The sequence below is a fragment of the Equus asinus genome, chromosome 5, assembly GCF_041296235.1.
Source record: "Equus asinus isolate D_3611 breed Donkey chromosome 5, EquAss-T2T_v2, whole genome shotgun sequence".
Lineage (NCBI taxonomy): Eukaryota > Metazoa > Chordata > Mammalia > Perissodactyla > Equidae > Equus > Equus asinus.
In genome coordinates this window covers 92,900,228-92,906,814 of record NC_091794.1, presented here as the reverse complement: position 1 = coordinate 92,906,814, position 6,587 = coordinate 92,900,228, and positions in this window count along the sequence as shown.

Sequence of the window (6,587 nt, the reverse complement as noted above, 5' to 3'; positions counted from 1 at the left end):
GACCAACCACCTGGGGGAAAAAAATGGAGAGGGGACTATTCTAGATTAAAAGAAACTTAAGAGACATAAAAATCAAATGCAACTTGTGGATCTTGTTTGGAACCTGGAGCAATTAAATCAACTGTAAAAAGACATACGTGTCAGTTACGGTCCTGGAAAGAGATGGCACACTCAAAATGGGCAGTCCAAGGATGAAGGGAGCACTTAAAGAGATGCGGGCCGGGCTGGAGGTCCAAAAGGAATAGAGTAGTCCTCCAGGGCTGCAAAGAGTGGGGCACCCTTATCATACGACGGGCTGAGGAGAGAAAGCAGTTACTGGAACCCAAAGAGGGTGGCTATTTGGGGAGGGCTGAGGGACAGGAGCTGTGACCTTGGGTAGGAAGCTGCAGCTGATCCTCAATGACCCGGCAGAGAATGAACCAGGAAATAAATACCCAAATCTCTTTCTTCTTCCACCCTCTGATGTCTTACCAGTGCCTCCCATTGGCTGACCCCAACCAGAAGCAAGGGAGATGGTTAACGTAGCCCATACAGACCAGCCTCCAGGGGCACAGAGTCGGGTGGAGTAGGGCGAAGAGTGGAGCTGGAGGGGAAAATAGAAGATATCTAGGACAGACGTATTTGAGAAAATCAGGGAGAATTTAATATGGACATGATTTTAGATGATTCTAAGGAATTATTGTTAATTTTATTAAGTGATAATGGTGGAGTGGTTATATAAGAAATATTTAGAGATGAAATTACAGGGAATTGCTTTAAAATATTACATTATCCAAGTGAGCCTTAATGCCATCACAGGAATCTATATAAGAGAGAAGCCAACGGAAATTTGATCATAGACAGAAGAGGAGAAAGCAATGTGGCCACAGAGGCAGAGTAACAAGGCCACAAGCCAGGAATGCCAGCAGCCACCAGAAGCTGGAAGAGGCAAGGAACGAATTGTGCCCTGGAGCCTCTGGAGGGAGCACAGCCCTGCTGTCTCCGTCCGTTGATACTGATTTTGGACATCTGGCCTTCAGAACTGTAACGGAATCAATGTGTGTTTGTTTTAAGACACCAAATTTGTGGTCGTTTGTTACAGCAGCTACAGGAAACTAATACAGGTATAAAAGGATTTATTATACTCTTCCCTCTCTTTGTGTGTATGTTTAAAAACTGTCCTAGTACAGTTGTGTTTGTACACACCCAAATAGTATTGCCAAGGAAATGGATACAGAATCAGCAATTTCAATCACTAGTTTACAGGAAATATAGAAGAGAAACTGATCCTAGGCATGCACTCAGCAAATGCAGACAGTAATGAATGCACAGACAACCTGGTTTCTTCAACAAATAATTATAAGAGAGAAAAAAAGATGATGGAAGAACCTGTAGATTAAATGAGAATTGAGAGACACAGCAACCAATTGCTACGTGCGAGCCTTGTTTGGATCCTCATTCAAACAAATTATAAAAAAAGAAAGAAATTTATGAGACCAACAGAAATCTACACACTTAACAGATATTCAATTATATTAAGGAATTAATGTTAATTGTTAGGTCAATGGTTTCACTGTTATGTTAAAAAGAATTCTTATCTTGTAGCGACACACAGAAATATTTATGGATGAAATTATATACTGGAGATTTGCTTCAAAATAATATGGGACATACTTCAATTAAAAAAATGGGTTCATAATTGTTGAATTTGGCTGATGGTACATGGGGATCCATTATAACATTAAGTACACTCGTGTATGTGTTTTCAATTTTTTATAATAAGAAAGAGTTTTTTGTTGCGTTTTTTAAAGTAACGTAGCACTTGTTCGGATTTTAGAGAACGACTGAAAAAGAAAAACTGTCCCAATATTACATAATGGATAATTGTGTCTTAGGATGTAATTTTCCTGTGATAGCATCTTATTAAGATGCTGGGTTCATACAATGTAGATGGAAGGGAAAATTATGTAACCTGGAAAATTCTGTTAAATGACAGGCCAGAAGAGCAACAACGAAGGTGTTGACATCAACGATGCACATAAAGGGTCTGAATAAATCTGTTTCATGAAATTTGAGAGTGTAAAAAAAGCATTACTTAGAAAATAATAAATTATTGCCCAAAATATTAAGGTGTATGAGCAACTAAAAGAACAAATGAAATATTATAATTTGACTACGCATTTGACAACATCAGTGATTCTCAACATGGGCTCCATTTGGCAATATCTGGACACATTTTTGGTTGTCACAACTGCCAGGGAGGAAGGGACAGGGGTGCTGCTGGCACCTAGTGGGTGGAGGCCAGCAATGCTGCTAAACATCCTACAATGCACAGGACAGTCCCTACAATAAAAATTTATTTGGCTCAACATGTTGATAGTGCCGAGGGTGAGAAACTCTGGACTATATCATCTACATTCCCAGGAGTTTATATATTCAAGTTGCCCTAAAAATTCTTTTTGGGATCTTATCATCAGGAAAATAAGAGATTGCTTTTTTAAGGAGTTGCCTTATGTTTGGATTTATATTTTAAAGTTTCCTTCATCAAATCAACTTATTTTAAATTTTAAAGTAAATAAGTTTACTTTATACTTCAAATGATGATAGATGGTAGAGAGAGAGGTTCAAAGCCTGGCCACTTTTCACCATCTCCGCTGCTATGGCCCTGGTCCAAGCCACCAGCCTCTCTCACCTGGATGTGGCCCCCTCGCTGGTCTCCCTGCTTCCACCCTTGCGCCCCGCTTTAGTCTGTTCTCAACACAGCGGTGCAGTTGAGCCTATGAAACAGCAGTCTGATTAGATCATTGCTCTGCTCAAAACTCTCTAGTGGCTTCCATCTCACTTAGAGGAAAAACCAAAGTGCGTTAAAATGCCCACAAGGCCCTAAAGACCTGACCTCACCTCCTACTTCCTCCCCACTGCAATCCCGCCCCTGCTCTCACTCCGCACACTGGCCTTTCTGTTCTTCCTCAACACGCCAGCCACACTCGTGCCTCGAGCTTTTGCACCTGCTCTTCTCTCCGCCTGGTACACTCTTCCCCAGACACCCAGAGTTCAGGTCTTTCCTCAAATGCCACTTTCTCAGTGAGATTTCCCTGATGACCCTAACAAGCTGTAGGGACCCCCTGACATTCCCTAGGCCCCGACCCTGCTTTATTTTCCGCCACAGCACTTAGCACATCCAATATACCATCCATTTTACTTCTTTACTTTGCTCACTATCTGTCTCCCCCACTAAACAATAACCTCTTTGAGAGCAAGGATGGGTTTGTTTATCACTGTACCCCATTATCCAGAACACTGCCCGGCACGTTGCAGGCGCTCCTCGATTTATTGATTGAATGAGGTCGGAGAGAGGAAGTGCCGTACGGGAGGAAAGACAGCTGGCAGGTGGCAGAACTGGAATTAGGACCCAGATACTCTAAACACTAATTCAGTCCTGCACAGTGTTGCGTAGGCTTTGTGAACTTCTTTCCGCTCTCTCAAACTGCCCTCTGCTCAAAGTGCTGTGGACACTTCACCGCTGCGAGCTGTTCTTTTCTCGTCTATAAATGGAGGATAACGTGGAAGGAAGAATGCCACAGGGAAAAGAGCGTGGGTTTCAGAATTAAAGAGATTTGAATTTCAATCTTGACTGCCGCCAACTCTCTGTGTGAACTTGGAAAAGCTAATTTCCCTCTTTGAACCCCACTTTCCTAATATGCAAACTGGGAGGAATCGTAAGTACCTAACTCTGCTGTGAAGAACATGAGAGAAAAAAAAAGCCTATGAAGATTGGAAAGGAAAAGCAAAACTGTCATTTTCACAGGTAATGTGATTGTTTACACAGAAAAAATTAAAGCAATTCCATGGACAAATTATTAGAATCAACAAAAGACTTCAATAAAATTTCTGGATATAAAATCAATATATAAAAATCAATTATGTTCCTCTAAACAAGAAATAAACAGAAAATGTCATTTTTAAGAAAACCCAATTTACAATAGCAAGAAAACTATCTTGGCAAATAACTTTTTTGGCCAAAGATGTGCAAGATCTTGATGGAGGAAATTACAAAGTCATTGAAAAATACTTAAACGACAACTAGTTTGGGCCTGCCCGGTGGCGCAGTGGTTAAGTTCGCATGTTCTGCTTCGGCGTCCTGGGGTTCACCGGTTCAGATCCCGGGTGTGGACATGGCACCGCTTGGCAAGCCATGCTGTGGTAGGCGTCCCACATATAAAGTAGAGGAAGGTGGGCACGGATGTTAGCTCAGGGCCAGTCTTCCTCAGCAAAAAGAGGAGGATTGGAAGCAGATGTTAGTTTAGAGCTAATCTTCCTCAAAAAAAAAAAATTTTTTTAAAGAACTAGTTTAATAGATAAATGTAAAATATTCATACATGGGACTGTCAATATTATAAGATGTAAGTTCTTCCCAATTTAATCTATAAATTCAGGGCTACTCCAATCAAAATCCCAGCAGATGTTAGTTAACTAGATGGTGGGATCCTTTCACAATGTATACGTATATCAAACCACCATGATGCACACTTTAAATATCGTACAATTTTATTTGTCGATTATACCTCAGTAAAACTGGAAAAAGAAAAGAAATAAGATACGTAAAGCACTTCAAAAAAAATCCCAATAGAGTTCAAGGAAATTTACAGGCTGATCCTAGAATTCCAAACAAAAAGCGAAGAGCCAAGACTAGCCAAGAAATTCCTGAAGAGCAACAAGGACATCTGAACAATAAGGACATATGATAATATTTTCCCTATCATATGTCAAGTCTTAAAGTTACAGTATTAAGACAGGGTGGTATTAATAAAAGGATAAGCCAAATAGTCCAAAGGAACAGAATAGAGATCCCAGAAATAGCACATATGTGGAAACTTGATACATGTGACAGAGTTGCCATTACAGATCAATGAGAGCAGAGCAGATATTGGTACAAGTCACTGGCTATCCATTAGGGAAAAAGAATAAAATTAGACCCCTACCCCCTCCATGTCCACGATTAAATTGCAACTGGCTTGAAGACCTAACTGTGTAAAGCAAAATAGAAAGTTCTGGAAGAAAATGGAGGATACCTTTATGATCTAAAAGCAGGGGAAATTTTCTTAAATTAAAAGACAGAGAAATTATAAACAACAAAAAAAAGTTGGATAAATCTGACCATATAAAGTTTAAAACTGTGGACATCAAAAGACACTATAAAGAGAGTGAAAAGAGACAGACCAGGAGAAGATATTTGCAACACGTCTATCAAAAAGTTTGTAGGGGCCGGCCCCGGGGCCGATTGGTTAAGTTCGCGTGCTCCACTTTGGTGGCCCAGGGTCTCGCTGGTTCGGATCCTGGGTGTGGACGTGGCACCGCTCATCAGGCCATGCTGAAGCAGCATCCCACATGCCACAACTAGAAGGACCCACAACTAAAATATACAACTATGTACCAGGGGGCTTTGGGGAGAAAAAGGAAAAATAAAATCTTTAAAAAAAAAAAAGAATTTTCAGGCATAATCTAAGTTCCTACAAATCAATAACTTAAAGACAAGCCCAATCGAAAAACGGGTCCAGGAAGGAGGCAACAATCCCCAGAAGAAAAAGCCTGAGGGGTAAGAAACATAAATTATGATCAACATTTTGGGAAATCAGGGGTTCAAATGAAAAGAACCAACCACCAGATAGGAAAAAAAAATTGAAGTGTGCCCATTCCAGGTACTGGGGAGGATGCAGAACAATGGAACCTCTTATTACACTGCTAAAAAGAGAGCACTCATGGCGCCATCATTTTGGAAATGAATTTCATAAGGAACCAGAAAATGTGCACATCCTTCCTACGTACACTCTGGAAATATTTGTATTCCCTTGTCACGCATTTTCTTGGAAATACATATTTGCGTGTTTTTACAATGTAATCTTGTAAAACACATGCTAAAATGAACAGAGCTACATGTAATAACATGGACAAGAAACACAATGCTAGACTCAAAAAGCAAGTTGCAGGATAAATAGAGCCTGATACTATTTCTTAAAACTAAAACATTATTGCTGTCGGTGGACACATGCATATGCATCAATGTATAAAGATGAATTCAGGATATGATTTCCTCTGGGGAGGGGGGAGGGTCAGGATTGGCCAGGTGCGCAGGAGACTGACTTCTAGTGCGTCTGTAATATTCTATTTAACTCGGCAGTGGGCACACAGGTATTTGTAATATATATATATATAACATGAGCCTGAGATTAGCCAAAATAAGTTGGAGAATGAGAAGTCAAGAAACATGCTGCATCATATATCAAGATTTACTATCAAGTTACAGTAGTTAAAGCAGGATGGCAAAAACACAAAGATAGACAAATAATGCAAATCAACGGAATAGGGAAAGAGCCACTGGGGGAGGGGGTTCCTACAAAACCAGAGACCCCTAAGAGCCCAAAAGTCACTGGGGCGGCGGGTTCCTTCTCAGACTCCTCTCTGGGCCGGCCAGCCGTGACGCTTGGCAGCCCTGCGTCCTCTCTTCCTCCTCACCATCACAACCTCAGGTTCCCTCTCTCTCTCTCTTTCTCAAATGACAGGGAGTTTGAATCCCAACCTTGCCACTTAACAAGTGGGCCACCTGAGCC